Source organism: Triticum urartu, chromosome 6 (genome assembly GCF_003073215.2).
Source record: "Triticum urartu cultivar G1812 chromosome 6, Tu2.1, whole genome shotgun sequence".
Classification (NCBI taxonomy): domain Eukaryota; kingdom Viridiplantae; phylum Streptophyta; class Magnoliopsida; order Poales; family Poaceae; genus Triticum; species Triticum urartu.
In genome coordinates, this window is record NC_053027.1 from 557,028,121 (window position 1) to 557,045,173 (window position 17,053).

Below are 17,053 nucleotides of genomic sequence, written 5' to 3' on the forward strand. Positions count from 1 at the left end.
CGGCCACGGTATCTTGGTTCCTTGCCATTTTCCTCACCTCATTGGCTTCGACCCTTGCCTTCATAATAGCTTCCATAGCATTTTTGAGCTCATCATCTCCTTTCCTCTTCTTCTTTTCGGTTTTGTCTTTCTTGCACCCATCCGGTCGTTTTGGCTTCGAGTATGAAACCGAGTTGGGTGTGGGGCTTCTCTTGCCGTCATCACTTGATGCATCATCCTCCTCCTCATCATCATTCATCTCAATTGCTCGCTTCCGTTTGTTGCTCAAATGCAAATCCTCCAAACCATCACGCTTCTTTCATTTCTCATCATCCTTTAACACTTCATAGCAATGAGGCAAGGTAAAGACCCTGCCTTTCTTGATCTTCCCCTTCTTGGTTGTCCTTGTCTCTTCTTTGAACAAGTTTTGTGCAATGTTGTTCTACAAGAAAAACAAAACAAGTTAGCACTTCGGTCACCAAAAACAAGTATGATGAATATATATGAGATGCCACTTACTCGATCATCCTCATTTGTGCCACTTGGGTTAATCTTGTCAACTGCCTTTTGTACGGCCGCCCACTTTTGACAATCCGAGTTGATTGTCGACCATCGGGACCGAAGTGATCTCTCGGAGCGGTCAATTCCACTCAAGTTGTGAGCATCAAAGTGTTCTTTCATTCGCCCCCAATACGCGTCTCTACTTTGATCACCTCCAATGGATGGATCCCTCGACACTTGCAAATAAGTATGACATAGTAACTTGTCATCGTTGGTTGAATAATTGTCCGCTCTTCCTTTCGGCGCCTCGACAATTCCCTCACCCTCCTCGTCCACCTCAAACTCATGGTCTTCGAAATGGATGTCATTGGTTTGAGACCAATGCGAATTGTTGGACCCAACACCCATAGTGGACATGTATGCATCATCGTTGAGACTACAAAGTTTTTTGAACAATGCAAATAAGCTATCTATATGTGATGATGATGCATTGAAAAAATAAGAAGAAAAGAAAAGTTGGAAATTTTTTCACCTTGGGGGCATTTCGTCGAACACGTGGTGCGCGTCGGCGGCCGGCTCAACGAGTCAGCTCGCCGGCGCTTCGGTAGCCGCCGCGGCCGTCGAACGCCCTGCAAGCTTCTTTCCCCTCACCTTCGTGGTGCCGGAGCCGTCCGCCGCCTTGTTTTTCTTCGCGGATGTTTTGCCCTTCTTCGTCCGCGCCGCATTGGGGACCTTCTTCGACGGTGCGGCGGTGGCACGGGACGGCGCCGTGGTCATCCGCGGCGGCAAGAAGAGGCTGCGCGCGAGGCCGACGCTCGGCGGAGCTCCGGCGGTGGCGACGCCAGCGCTTCCCGCGCTAGGGTTTCCGGCGGCGGCGACGGGGGGGTCGCGGCTGTACAGCGGGGTGAGCGGGGCGGTGTGCGCGTCCATGGGTGGGTGGCAGGGCGCCGGCGCCGGCGCGCGCGGGGCGTAGGACGAGGAGAGGAGAGAGTGCGGCGCGAGCGCTCGAGTGTGCCGCGCGCTGTAGCTGGCGCCCAAAATACGCCGCGCGGGTAAGTGTTTTCAACCGCGCCCCCAACCCGTTATAGCGCGCGCGCCGTTGTTGCGCGTCCGCTGGAGCGACCCGCCGCGTGTTGCGCGCGCTAAAACGGCCTAATTTGCGGCGCGGCGCTAGTTTAGCGCGGCTGTTGGAGATGCTCTAAGGCCGCAGGCGTGGATGGGGACGTACGTGTGCCAGGATGACGGTTGGCCTGTTCATGTCGCTCATCTCCGGCCTGAGTCCGCCCGGCCAGTGGAGGTAGAGGCGGGACACCTCCGGGGGCTCGGCTACCCGGAGGGAGACGGCGATGGGCTTGCCGGTGCAGGTGGGTGAGATCTCCGACAGCGTGCCGTCGGCAACCTCGTCTCGAACAACCCGATCCCCGTCCCCTTTGGTGCGGTGGACGATTCGGTCCACCATCGCCCAGGGAATGCGAGAGCCGGCGGACGGCTGGTGGTGGCAGGAGGACGCCTCGGCGGGCGATGGACCACGACGTCGACGGGATTTCTTTCCCATGTCGCACGGCGCAAGATGAGAAGTGGAGGCTAATTCGGATCTGGGGTTGGGAAGGTTTACCTTGCAGACTTGAAGAGATTTTTTTTTGAGACAACTAATAAAATGCCCGTGCGTTGCGGACCCAATAAGCTTAGTTCAAGACTTTCATAGGTTCATGTCTTCTATTTAACACGGCGCCACACCTTTATGCAATATGGTATATGATAGTGTGGTTGTTTCTTCGAGCACCTTATAAGCATTTTCAAATCAGAAAATAGTGTGAAATTTTGAATTGTCCATGCCTTTAAAAATAATTGTGGTTACCAGTCATAAGCAGAGTGGGCCTAAAATTGTTTTCCATGATGTATTCTTAGCAATTTACTTTTATTTATTTCTACCATGTATACTTGCCCATCTATGTAGTTATAGTCCACAGATTGTGTTTTAACACACACATAAAATATTACAATTATTCCATTGGTTAGATTTTTAGAAAAATAACATTACACTAAATTCTGGTAAAACAGTATGTGGTTATGCTTTAAAATTCTATGGGTAACATTTTGGAACGACGATATTGATCAATTCATGAAACCACTCTGTCTACTATATCACAAAGTTCCCTAGGATTGGAGGGCTCTCATTCAATTGAGGTCATCAATCTAGAATTAGGTCATCGATTTTGACCGAGTCAACAATCTCTCACTCAATTCTTCTAATTGAAAATGCTCTCTAATTCTGGAGCTCTCTCATTCAAATGAGAAATTCAATATTGAATTTCGTTCATGATTTTGACTGGTCAACAATTTTTCAAATCAATCGAAAGCAACCCGCCTTAAAAAACCATACCAATCCTGCACACCCTCATCACTTAGAAAAAAGAAGCAACAACATGTGATACTGTAGGACCAATATAATACATGCAACCGTCGACGCAGAAAATTTCTCACAAAATCACACCACCAAAGGCCCATCAAAACACCACTATATGAATGAAAAAACATACTCCATCATCTTCACCACTAACCAAATCAAATAATCACTCTGTTTCAAAATATAAGGTGTATTAGTTTATTGAAAAGTCAAATTCTTTTAACTTTGACCAAGTTCAGAGCCAAAAATGTCGACATCCATAATACTTCCTCCATCCCAAAATTCTTGTCTTAGATTTGTCTAAATATGGATGTATCAAGTCACATTTTAGTATTAGATACATCTGTATCTAGACAAATTTAAGACAAGAATTTTGAGACGAAGGGAGTACTAAATAAATGAAATATGTAAATTCATTTCATGACGAATCTAAAAATCAGACTTGATATTATAGATATTGATATATTTCCACGCAAATTCGGTCAAACTTAAATAGGTTTGACAGTTAAAAAAAGTAATACACCTTATATTTTGAAATAGATGGAGTAAAAAAGTATGAAAACCCAATTACATCAACGAGGCAGCAAAGTGCGCCCAACTCTTCTAGTAAACACTAAAGCCGAAGTCATTCAGATGTAAATCAAGCTATAAGCTTCAAATTTGTGTATGAATACAAAGAGAAGCATGGCCATTCTGCAATGTTGACAGATTATTATCATCCTTCAAAAAGTGTAATGGACAAATGAGATAAAAATAGAGAAAGAGGTCAGCACCGAGTAATGAAATGAAGGACAAATCTGTCCAATTGATAACCTCTCCGTCATGCAGTCAGTGGCCTTGAAGAGGACAATTAGTTTATCAAAGAAGCTGGGCATGAAAGGTTAAACATAGCAAAACAAGGGACAAAAAGTTAAAACACATATATGCTGGCACCATACTTGAAGGGCAATGATAAACTGCACCTTTTAGATTAGCAAAATATAGCACCGGCACTTGTTCTTAAAAGGATAATACTACAAAACGTATAGCAGCGTAATATGTGCACAGCGACTGTAAAATAAGTCAATGTTTTTTAAGTCGAGATAGTAAATCATAATGAAATGCATTAGTTCTACCAAGAATACCACCATTATTGATTTTAGAACACGAACACACTCAAAATACAATATTTTAATTATATAAGAAGCTACATCTATTGGGAAATAAGCATAGATCTGTAGGGAGGAGAGCGAAAGAAACTTTCAGGTTTCGCTTTACCTATGGGTGCCTTTATCTAACCTTTGTTGCTAAACTGAAAAAGAAATAAGCTGTAAGAACGAAATACATACGACCACAGGAAGGAAGCCAAACTTTCAAGTTTTTAGACATGAAGTTGCTTTAGCTACACCTTTAGTATAAACATTCCTGAGTTCAGCTCCCTAATGTCCCTTGAGGTGATCAAGACATCCAAGGATATGGTAGTGAGTTTCATTAGTAAATTAGCCCAACAACTCTGCACTTCAGGATATTACTGTCACCTACTCGTATATATGAGTAATGTGAATTCCCTACTTTGCACTAACCTGTAAGAAAAGAACATATATCTCCGAAGCTACTCTGTACCTACAATCTTTCCTAACCAAAACAAGGCGGACCACCAATCAAGACACAGGAAAGACACCTATAGCATTTAAAAGAAACTATGTTGTACACTGAAAATTTCATACAAACAAATATTACCGATAAAAGAAACGAGGGCCTGCATATCGTATAGGATAAACTGGGGATTTATTAAAACAGAGCCATGTGTATCCAAATAAAGAGGATGGTGAAATAAGTAGGTTACATTCAGAAATATGATTTACACAATGGAAGTAATCAGTTTCTTCGTTTGCTTCCTAGTATCTCATAGTATTGGCTTGCATAAACACTGCATATAATTTCAAATGAATAAAATATTTTTTACAGGATCAAGGAGAACATAGTTGGTTAATCTTTAAAGTTTCAGCTACAGTAATTTGAAGAGCTGCAACTGTAGTTAAATTCATCAAATCATAATGGCATTCATGATTGCATAATTTTCAACTGTAATTAAATTCAGCATAAGGGGCAGTCTACCTGCTGCCCACGCCCACAGCTCGTGCCTCGTGCCGGCACTACTCGAGATTTAAATGGTAGATAACTGATACTTGGTGACCTTTGCGAAACCTACTAACTAAAGTTGTGTCATCACAAGAAAATGTTGTGTTAAAAAAATCAATATCAGTCATTCGTGAGACAATTCGATTCCAGTCTTTATTAAGATTGGGTATGCACTTTCAGTATTCAAAAACTAAAGCAGAATATGAAAGCTAGTGAATCTCAGCTCCTAACACAAAAATCCATTGTTAAAATATGAAAAAAAAGCCGCAGAAGTAATACAACATAACCAACAGTGCACAATGAGAGATACTACAGACACGATGTTCGTCAGTCAAGTAGGAATAGTACTTGCCAGATTAGAAGAGGATTCTCATTGTGGTGGTTTCTTCCTGTGAGCAACTGATGCACTATCTCATCTGGATCATCCCAAACAAAAGGAACCGAGCAAGAAACTTCTACCTAAACACACAACATAAATGATCTATCGCGTGAGTCAACTAAGATTGCATGAACGAGCACACAAAGGTCGAGCACAAAGAGGGCATGAAATCATATATATACTGTTGGAAATATGCCCTAGAGGCAATAATAAAAGCATTATTATTATATTTCCTTGTTCATGATAATTGTCTTTATTCATGCTATAATTGTGTTATCCGGAAATCGTAATACATGTGTGAATAATAGACACGAACATGTCCCTAGTAAGCCTCTAGTTGACTAGCTCGTTGATCAACAGATAGTCATGGTTTCCTGACTATGGACATTGGATGTCATTGATGACGAGATCACATCATTAGGAGAATGATGTGATGGACAAGACCCAATCCTAAACATAGCACAAGATCGTATAGTTCGTTTGCTAGAGTTTTCCAATGTCAAGTATCTTTTCCTTAGACCATGAGATCGTGTAACTCCCAGATACCGTAGGAGTGCTTTGGGTGTACCAAACGTCACAACGTAACTGGGTGACTATAAAGGTATACTACGGGTATCTCCGAAAGTGTCTGTTGGGTTGACACGGATCAAGACTGGGATTTGTCACTCCGTATGACGGAGAGGTATCACTGGGCCCACTCGGTAATGCATCATCATAATGAGCTCAAAGTGACCAAGTGTCTGGTCACGGGATCATGCATTACGGTACGAGTAAAGTGACTTGCCGGTGACGATATTGAACGAGGTATTGGGATACCGACGATCGAATCTCGGGCAAGTAGCATACCAATTGACAAAGGGAATTGTATACGGGGTTGCTTGAATCCTCGACATCGTGGTTTATCCGATGAGATCATCGAGGAGCATGTGGGAGCCAACATGGGTATCCAGATCCCGCTGTTGGTTATTGACCGGAGAGTCGTCTCGGTCATGTCTACATGTCTCCCGAACCCGTAGGGTCTACACACTTAAGGTTCGGTGACGCTAGGGTTGTAGGTATATGTATATGCAGTAACCCGAATGTTGTTTGGAGTCCCGGATGAGATCCCGGATGTCACGAGGAGTTTCGGAATGGTCCGGAGGTAAAGAATTATATATAGGAAGTGCTATTTCGGGCATCGGGACAAGTTTCGGGGTCACCGGTATTGTACCGGGACCACCGGAAGGGTCCCGGGGGTCCACCGGGTGGGGCCACCTGTCCCGGGGGGCCACATGGGCTGTAGGGGGTGCACCTTGGCCTACATGGGCCAAGGGCACCAGCCCCAAGAGGCCCATGCGCCTAGGGTTTCAAGGAGGGAAGAGTCCCAAAGGGGGAAGGCACCCCTAGGTGCCTTGGGGAGGAGGGATTCCTCCCCTTGGCCGCACCCCCTAGGAGATTAGATCTCCTAGGGCCGGCGCCCCCCCTTGGCCCTCCTATATATAGTGGGGAGATGGAGGACTTCTTACCTTGATCTTTGGTGCCTCCCTCTCCCTCTCCAACACATCCTCCTCCTCCATAGTGCTTGGCGAAGCCCTGCCGGAGTACTGCAGCTCCATCAACACCACGCTGCCGTGCTGCTGCTGGAGCCATCTCCCTCAACCTCTCCTTCCCCCTTGCTGGATCAAGAAGAAGGAGACGTTACGCTGACCGTACGTGTGTTGAACGCGGAGGTGCCATCCGTTCGGCGCTAGGATCTCCGGTGATTTGGATCACGTCGAGTACGCCTTCCTCATCCCCGTTCTTTGAACGCTTCCGCGCGTGATCTACAAAGGTATGTAGATGCAATCCGATCACTCGTTGCTAGATGAACTCCTAGATGGATCTTGGTGAAACCGTAGGAAAATTTTTGTTTTCTACAACGTTCCCCAACAGTGGCATCATGAGCTAGGTCTATGCGTAGTTCTCTTGCACGAGTAGAACACAATTTGTTGTGGGCGTAGATGTTGTCAACTTTCTTGCCGCTACTAGTCTTATCTTGCTTCAACGGTATTGTGGGATGAAGCGGCCCGGACCAACCTTACACGTACGCTTACGTGAGACCGGTTCCACCGACTAACATGCACAAGTTGCATAAGGTGGCTGGCGGGTGTCTGTCTCTCCTACTTTAGTTGGAGCGGATTCGATGAAAAGGGTCCTTATGAAGGGTAAATAGAAGTTGACAAATCACGTTGTGGCTTTCACGTAGGTAAGAAAACGTTCTTGCTAGAACCCTACTTCAGCCACGTAAAACTTGCAACAACAATTAGAGGACGTCTAACTTGTTTTTGCAGCAAGTGCTTTGTGATATGATATGGCCAAAGTTGTGATGAATGATGAATGATCTATATGTGATGTATGAGATGTTCATGCTATTGTAATAGGAATCACGACTTGCATGTCGATGAGTATGACAACCGGCAGGAGCCATAGGAGTTGTCTATATTTTTTGTATGACCTACGTGTCATTGAGAAACGCCATGTAAATTACTTTACTTTATTGCTAAACGCGTTAGCCATAGAAGTAGAAGTAATAGTTGGCGAGCAACTTCATGGAGACACGATGATGGAGATCATGATGATGGAGATCATGGTGTCATGCCGGTGACAAGATGATCATGGAGCCCCAAGATGGAGATCAAAGGAGCTATGTGATATTGGCCATATCATGTCACTTTTATTATTTGATTGCATGTGATGTTTATCATGTTTTTGCATCTTGTTTACTTAGAACGACGGTAGTAAATAAGATGATCCCTCATAATAATTTCAAGAAAGTGTTCCCCCTAACTGTGCACCGTTGCGACAGTTCGTTGTTTCGAAGCACCACGTGATGATCGGGTGTGATAGATTCTAACGTTCACATACAGCGGGTGTAAGACAGATTTACACATGCAAAACACCTAGGTTGACTTGACGAGCCTAGCATGTACAGACATGGCCTCAGAACACAGAAGACCGAAAGGTCGAGCATGAGTCGTATAGAAGATACGATCAACATGAAGATGTTCACCGACGTTGACTAGTCCGTCTCACGTGATGATCGGACACGGCCTAGTTAACTCGGATCATGTTATACTTAGATGACTGGAGAGATGTCTATCTAAGTGGGAGTTCATTGAATAATTTGATTAGATGAACTTAATTATCATGAACTTAGTCTAAAATATTTACAATATGTCTTGTAGATCAAATGGCCAACGTAGTCCTCAACTTCAACGCGTTCCTAAAGAAAGCAAGCTGAAAGACGATGGCAGCAACTACACGGACTGGGTCCGGAACCTGAGGATCATCCTCATAGCTGCCAAGAAAGATTATGTCCTAAAAGCACCACTGGGTGACGCACCTGTTCTCCCTGCAGAACAAGACGTTATGAACGCTTGGCAGGCACGTACCGATGACTACTCCCTTGTTCAGTGCGGCATGCTTTACAGCTTAGAGCCGGGGCTCCAAAAGCGTTTTGAGAGACACGGAGCATATGAAATGTTCGAAGAGCTGAAAATGGTTTTCCAAGCTCATGCCCGGGTCGAGAGATATGAAGTCTCCGACAAGTTCTTCAGCTGTAAGATGGAGGAAAACAGTTCTGTCAGTGAGCACATACTCACTATGTCTGGGTTGCATAACCGCTTGACTCAGCTGGGAGTTAATCTCCCGGATGACGCGGTCATTGACAGAATCCTTCAGTCGCTTCCACCGAGCTACAAGAGCTTTGTGATGAACTTCAATATGCAGGGGATGGAAAAGACCATTCCTGAAGTATTTGCAATGCTGAAATCAGCAGAGGTAGAAGTCAAAAAGGAACATCAAGTGTTGATGGTGAATAAAACCACTAAGTTCAAGAAAGGCAAGGGTAAGAAAACCTTCAAGAAGGACGGCAAGGGAGTTGCCGCGCCCGGCAAGCAAGCTGCCGGGAAGAAGCCAAAGAATGGACCCAAGCCCGAGACTGAGTGCTTTTATTGCAAGGAGAATGGTCACTGGAAGCGGAACTGCCCCAAATACTTAGCGGACAAGAAGGCCGGCAAAACGAAAGGTATATGTGATATACATGTAATTGATGTGTACCTTACCAGTACTCGTAGTAGCTCCTGGGTATTTGATACCGGTGCAGTTGCTCACATTTGTAACTCAAAGCAGGAGCTGCGGAATAAGCGGAGACTGGCGAAGGACGAGGTGACGATGCGCGTCGGGAATGGTTCCAAGGTCGATGTGATCGCCGTCGGCACGCTACCTCTACATTTACCTACGGGATTAGTTTTGAACCTCAATAATTGTTATTTAGTGCCAAGTTTGAGCATGAACATTGTATCAGGATCTCGTTTAATACGAGATGGCTACTCATTTAAATCCGAGAATAATGGTTGTTCTATTTATATGAGAGATATGTTTTATGGTCATGCTCCGATGGTGAATGGTTTATTCTTAATGAATCTCGAGCGTAATGCTACACATGTTCATAGTGTGAGTACCAAAAGATGTAAGATTGATAATGATAGTCCCACATACTTGTGGCACTGCCGCCTTGGTCACATAGGTGTCAAACGCATGAAGAAGCTCCATGCAGATGGACTTTTAGAGTCTCTTGATTACGAATCATTTGACACGTGCGAACCATGCCTCATGGGTAAAATGACCAAGACTCCGTTCTCAGGAACAATGGAGCGAGCAACCAACTTATTGGAAATCATACATACTGATGTGTGCGGTCCAATGAGCGTTGAGGCTCGCGGTGGCTATCGTTATGTTCTCACCCTCACTGATGACTTGAGTAGATATGGGTATGTCTACTTAATGAAACACAAGTCTGAGACCTTTGAAAAGTTCAAAGAATTTCAGAGTGAGGTTGAGAATCAACGTGACAGGAAAATCAAGTTCCTACGATCAGATCGTGGAGGAGAATACTTGAGTCACGAGTTTGGCACACACTTAAGAAAATGTGGAATAGTTTCACAACTCACGCCGCCTGGAACACCTCAGCGTAATGGTGTGTCCGAACGTCGTAATCGCACTCTATTGGATATGGTGCGATCTATGATGTCTCTTGCTGATTTACCGCTATCTTTTTGGGGCTATGCTTTAGAGACTGCCGCATTCACTTTAAATAGGGCTCCGTCGAAATCCGTTGAGACGACACCGTTTGAATTATGGTTTGCGAAGAAACCTAAGCTGTCGTTTCTAAAAGTTTGGGGATGCGATGCTTATGTCAAGAAACTTCAACCTGAAAAGCTCGAACTCAAGTCGGAAAAATGCGTCTTCATAGGATACCCTAAAGAAACTATTGGGTATACCTTCTGTTGGGGAACGTAGCAGAAATTCAAAATTTTCTTACGTGTCACCAAGATCTATCTATGGAGAGACCAGCAACGAGGGGAAGGAGAGTGCATCTACATACCCTTGTAGATCGCTAAGCGGAAGCGTTCAAGAGAACGGGGTTGATTGAGTCGTACTCGTCGTGATCCAAATCACCGGAGATCCTAGTGCCGAACGGACGGCACCTCCGCGTTCAACTCACGTACAGCCCGGTGACGTCTCCCATGCCTTGATCCAGCAAGGAGAGAGGGAGAGGTTGAGGAAGACTCCATCCAGCAGCAGCACAACGGCGTGGTGGTGATGGAGGAGCGTGGCAATCCTGCAGGGCTTCGCCAAGCACCACGAGATATGAGGAGAAAGAGAGGGAGGGCTGCACCAACAGGCAGAGATCAGATCGCGTGTATTGGGCAGCCCCTAGGCCTCATATATATAGGGGGGGAAGGGGAGGAGGGTGCACCCCCTCTAGGGTTCCCACCCCTAGAGGGGCGGCAGCCCCAAACCCATCTATGGGTGGCGGCCACAAGGGGGGAGGAGAGGGAGGCGCAGGGAGTATGGGCCTTAGGGCCCATCTGCCCTTAGGGTTTGCCCCCTCTCCCCTTCTAGGCGCATGGGCCTTAGTGGGAGGCGCCCCGGCCCACCTAGGGGCTGGTGCCTTCTCACACTTGGCCCATGTATGCCTCTGGGGCCCATGCCCCCCCCGGTGGACCCCCGGACCCCTCCGGTGGTCCCGGTACATTATCGATAAACCCCGAAACCTTTCCGGTGACCAAAACAAGACTTCCCATATATAAATCTTTACCTCCAGACCATTCCGGAACTCCTCGTGACGTCCGGGATCTCATCCGGGACTCCGAACAACATTCGGTAACCACATACAAACTTCCTTTATAACCCTAGCGTCATCGAACCTTAAGTGTGTAGACCCTACGGGTTCGGGAGACATGCAGACATGACCGAGACGTTCTCCGGTCAATAACCAACAGCGGGATCTGGATACCCATGTTGGCTCCCACATGTTCCACGATGATCTCATCGGATGAACCACGATGTCAAGGACTTAATCAATCCCGTATACAATTCCCTTTGTCTATCGGTATGATACTTGCCCGAGATTCGATCGTCAGTATCCCGATACCTTGTTCAATCTCGTTACCGGCAAGTCTCTTTACTCGTTCCGTAACACATCATCCCGTGCAACTCCTTGATCACATTGTGCACATTATGATGATGTCCTACCGAGTGGGCCCAGAGATACCTCTCCGTCACACGGAGTGACAAATCCCATTCTCGATTCGTGCCAACCCAACAGACACTTTCGGAGATACCCGTAGTGCACCTTTATAGTCACCCAGTTACGTTGTGACGTTTGGCACACCCAAAGCATTCCTATGGTATCCGGGAGTTGCACAATCTCATGGTCTAAGGAAATGATACTTGACATTAGAAAAGCTTTAGCATACGAACTACACGATCTAGTGCTATGCTTAGGATTGGGTCTTGTCCATCACATCATTCTCCTAATGATGTGATCCCGTTATCAACGACATCCAATGTCCATGGTCAGGAAACCGTAACCATCTATTGATCAACGAGCTAGTCAACTAGAGGCTTACTAGGGACATGGTGTTGTCTATGTATCCACACATGTATCTGAGTTTCCTATCAATACAATTCTAGCATGGATAATAAACGATTATCATGAACAAGGAAATATAATAACAATCAATTTATTATTGCCTCTAGGGCATATTTCCAACAGTCTCCCACTTGCACTAGAGTCAATAATCTAGTTCACATCGCCATGTGATTAACACTCACAGGTCACATCGCCATGTGACCAACATCCAAAGAGTTTACTAGAGTCAATAATCTAGTTCACATCACTATGTGATTAACACTCAATGAGTTCTGGGTTTGATCATGTTGCTTGTGAGAGAGGTTTTAGTCAACGGGTCTGAACCTTTCAGATCCGTGTGTGCTTTACAAATCTCTATGTCATCTCCTAGATGTAGCTACCACGTTCTATTTGGAGCTATTCCAAATAACTGTTCTAATTGGAGCTATCCTAAATTGTTGCTCCATTATACGTATCCGGCATCTCTACTCAGAGCTATCCGGATAGATGTTAAGCTTGCATCGACGTAACTCTTTACGTCGAACTCTTTATCACCTCCATAATCGAGAAAATTCCTTAATCCACTAGTTACTAAGGATAACTTTGACCGCTGTCCTGTGATTCATTCTTGGATCACTCTTGTACCCCTTGACTGACTCATGGCAAGGCACACTTCAGGTGCGGTACACAGCATAGCATACTGTAGAGCCTACGTCTTAAGAATAGGGCACGACCTTCGTCCTTTCTCTCTATTCTACTGTGGTCGAGCTTTAAGTCTTTACTTCATACCTTACAACTCAGGCAAGAACTCCTTCTTTGACTGATCCATCTTGAACACCTTCAAGATCATGTCAAGGTATGTGCTCATTTGAAAGTACCGTTAAGCGTTTTGATCTATCCATATAGATCTTGATGCTCAATGTTCAAGTAGCTTAATCCAGGCTTTCCATTGAAAAACACTTTCCAAATAACCCTATATGCTTTCCAGAAACTCTACGTCATTTCTGATTAACAACATGTCAACAACATATATTCATCAGAAATTCTATAGTGCTCCCACTCACTTCTTTGGAAATACAAGTTTCTCATAAACTTTGTATAAACCCAAAATCTTTGATCATCATCAAAGCATACATTCCAACTCCAAGATGCTTACTCCAGTCCTTAGAAGGATTGCTGGAGCTTTGCATACTTATTAGCATCTTTCAGGATTGACAAAACCTTCCGGTTGTATCACATACAATCTTTCCTCAAGAAAATCGTCGAGGAAACAATGTTTTGACATCCTATCTGCAAGATTTCATAAATAATGCAGTAACCGCTAATATAATTCCAACAGACTCTTAGCATCGCTACGAGTGAGAAAGTCTCATCGTAGTCAACTCCTTGAACTTGTCGGAAAACATCTTAACGACAAGTCGAGCTTTCTTAATGGTGACATTTACCATCATTGTCCATCTTCCTTTTAAAATCCATATGTACTCAACAGCCTTACGACCATCGAGCTGTTCTGCCAAAGTCTACACTTTGTTTCCATACATGGATCCTTTCTCGGATTTTATGGCCTCGAGCCATTTATCGGAATCCGGGCCCACCATCGCTTCTCCATAGCTCGTAGGTTCATTGTTGTCTAGCAACATGACTTCCAAGACAGGATTACGTACCACTCTGAAGTAGTATGCATCCTTGTCATCCCACGAGGTTTGGTAGTGACTTGATCTGAAGTTTCATGATCACTATCATAAGCTTCCACTTCAATTGGTGTAGGTGCCACAGGAACAACTTCCTGTGCCCTGCCACACACTAGTTGAAGAGACGGTTCAATAACCTCATCAAGTCTCCACCACCCTCCCACTCAATTCTTTCGAGAGAAACTTTTCCTCGAGAAAGGACCAGATTCTAGAAACAATCCCTTATTGCTTTCGAATCTGAGACAGGAGGTATACCCAACTGTTTGGGTGTCCTATGAAGATGCATTTATCCGCTTTAGGTTCGAGCTTATCAGCCTGAAACTTTTTAACATAAGCGTCGCAGCCCCAAACTTCTAAGAAATGACAGCTTAGGTTTCTCTAAACCATAGTTCATACGGTGTCATCTCATCGGAATTACGTGGAATGTGGTTGTCTTTAATGCCTAACCCATAAACTATCGTGGTAATTTGATAAGAGACATCATGGTATGCATCATATCCAATAGGGTGCAGTTATGATGTTCGGACACACCATCACACTATGGTGTTCCAGGCTGTATTAGTTGTGAAACAATTTCCACAATGTCTTAATTCTGTGCCAAACTTGTAATTCAGATATTCATCTCTATGATCATATCATAGATATTTTATCCTCTTGTCACGATGATCTTTCAACTTCACCCTGAAATTACTTGAACCTTTCAATAATTCAGACTCGTGATTCATCAAGTAAATATACTCAACATCTACTCAAATCATCTGTGAAGTAAGAACATAATGATATCCACTACATGCCTCAGCACTCATTGGACTGCACACATCAAAATGTATTCCTTCCAACAAGTTGCTTTCTAGTTCCATTTTACTGAAAACGAGGCTTTCAGTCATCTTGCCCATGTGGTATGATTTGCATGTCTCAAGTGATCCAAAATCAAGTGAGTCCAAACGGTCCATTTGCATGGAGTTTCTTCATGCATATCTACCAACAAACATGGTTCGCATGTCTCAATCCTTTCAAAAATGAGTGAGTCCAAAGATCCATCAACATGGAGCTTCTTCATGCGTTTTATACCGATATGACTTAAGTGGCAGTGCCACAAGTAGGTGGTACTATCATTACTATCTTTTGGCATGAACATGTGTACCACTACGATCGAGATTCAATGAACCATTCATTTTAGGTGCAAGACCATTGAAGGTATTATTCAAATAAACAGAGTAACCATTATTCTCCTTAAATGAATAACCGTATTGCGATAGACATAATCCAGTCATGTCTATGCTCAACGCAAACACCAAATAACAATTATTTAGGTTTTAATACCAATCTCGATGGTAGAGGGAGCGTACGATATTTGATCAACCTTGGAAATACTTCCAACACATATCGTCATCTCACCTTTAGCTAGTCTCCGTTTATTCCGTAGCTTTTATTCGAGTTACTAACACTTAGCAACTGAACCGGTATCTAATACCCTGGTGCTACTAGGAGTACTAGTAAAGTACACATTAACACAATGTATATCCAATATACTTCTATCGACCTTGCCAGCCTTCTCATCTACCAAGTATCTAGGGTAATTCTGCTCCAGTGGTTGTTCCCCTTATTACAGAAGCACTCAGTCTCGGGTTTGGGTTCAACCTTGGGTTTCTTCACCAGAGCAGCAGCTGAATTGCCGTTTCATGAAGTATCCCTTCTTGCCCTTGCCCTTCTTGAAACTAGTGGTTTCACCAACCATCAACAATTGATGCTCCTTCTTGATTTCTACTTTGGTGTCCAACATCGCGAATATCTCAAGGATCATCATATATGTCCCTGATATATTATAGTTCATCACGAAGCTCTAGCAGCTTGGTGGCAATGACTTTGGAGAAACATCACTGTCTCATCTGGAAGATCAACTCCCACTCGATTCAAATGATTGATGTACTCAGACAATCTGAGCACAAGCTCAACAATTGAGCTTTTCTCCCTTAGTTTGCAGGCTAAGAAAATCGTCGGAGGTCTTCTACCTCTTGACGTGGGCACGAGCCTGAAATTCCAATTTCAGCCCTCGAAACATCTCATATGTTTTGCGACGTTTCAAAAACTGTCTTCGGTGCCTCAACTCTAAACCGTTTAACTGAACTATCACGTAGTTATCAAAACGTGTATGTCAGATGTTCGCAACATCCACAGACGACGTTCGAGGTTCAGCACACTGAGCGGTGCATTAAGGACATAAGCCTTCTATGAAGCAATGAGGACAATCCTCGGTTTACGGACCTAGTCCCCATAATTGCTACTATCAACTTTCAACTAAATTTTCTCTAGGAACATATCTAAACAGTAGAACTGAAGCGCGAGCTATGACATAATTTGCAAAGATCTGTTGACTATGTTCAGGATAATTAAGTTCATCTTATGAACTCCCACTCAGATAGACATCCCTCTAGTCATCTAAGTGATTACATGATCCGAGTCAACTAGGTCGTGTCCGATCATCACGTGAGACGGACTAGTCAACATCGGTGAACATCTTCATGTTGATCGTATCTACCATACGACTCATGCTCGACCTTTCGGTCTTCTGTGTTCCGAGGCCATGTCTGTACACATGCTAGGCTCGTCAAGTCAACCTAAGTGTTTCGCGTGTGTAAATCTGTCTTACACCCGTTGTATGTGAACGTTTGAATCAAACACCCGATCATCATGTGGTGCATTGAAACAACGAACTGTCGCAACGGTGCACAGTTAGGGGGAACACTTTCTTGAAATTTTAATGAGGGATCATCTTATTTACTACCGTCGTTCTAAGTAAACAAGATGTACAAACATGATAAACATCACATGCAATCAAATAGTGACATGATATGGCCAATATCATATTGCTCCTTTTGATCTCCATCTTCGGGGCTCCATGATCATCATCGTCACCGGCATGACACCATGATCTCCATCATCGTGATCTCCATCATCGTGTCTTCTTGAAGTTGTCACGTCATCTATTACTTCTACTACTACAGCTAACGGTTAGCAATAAAGTAAAGTAATTACAT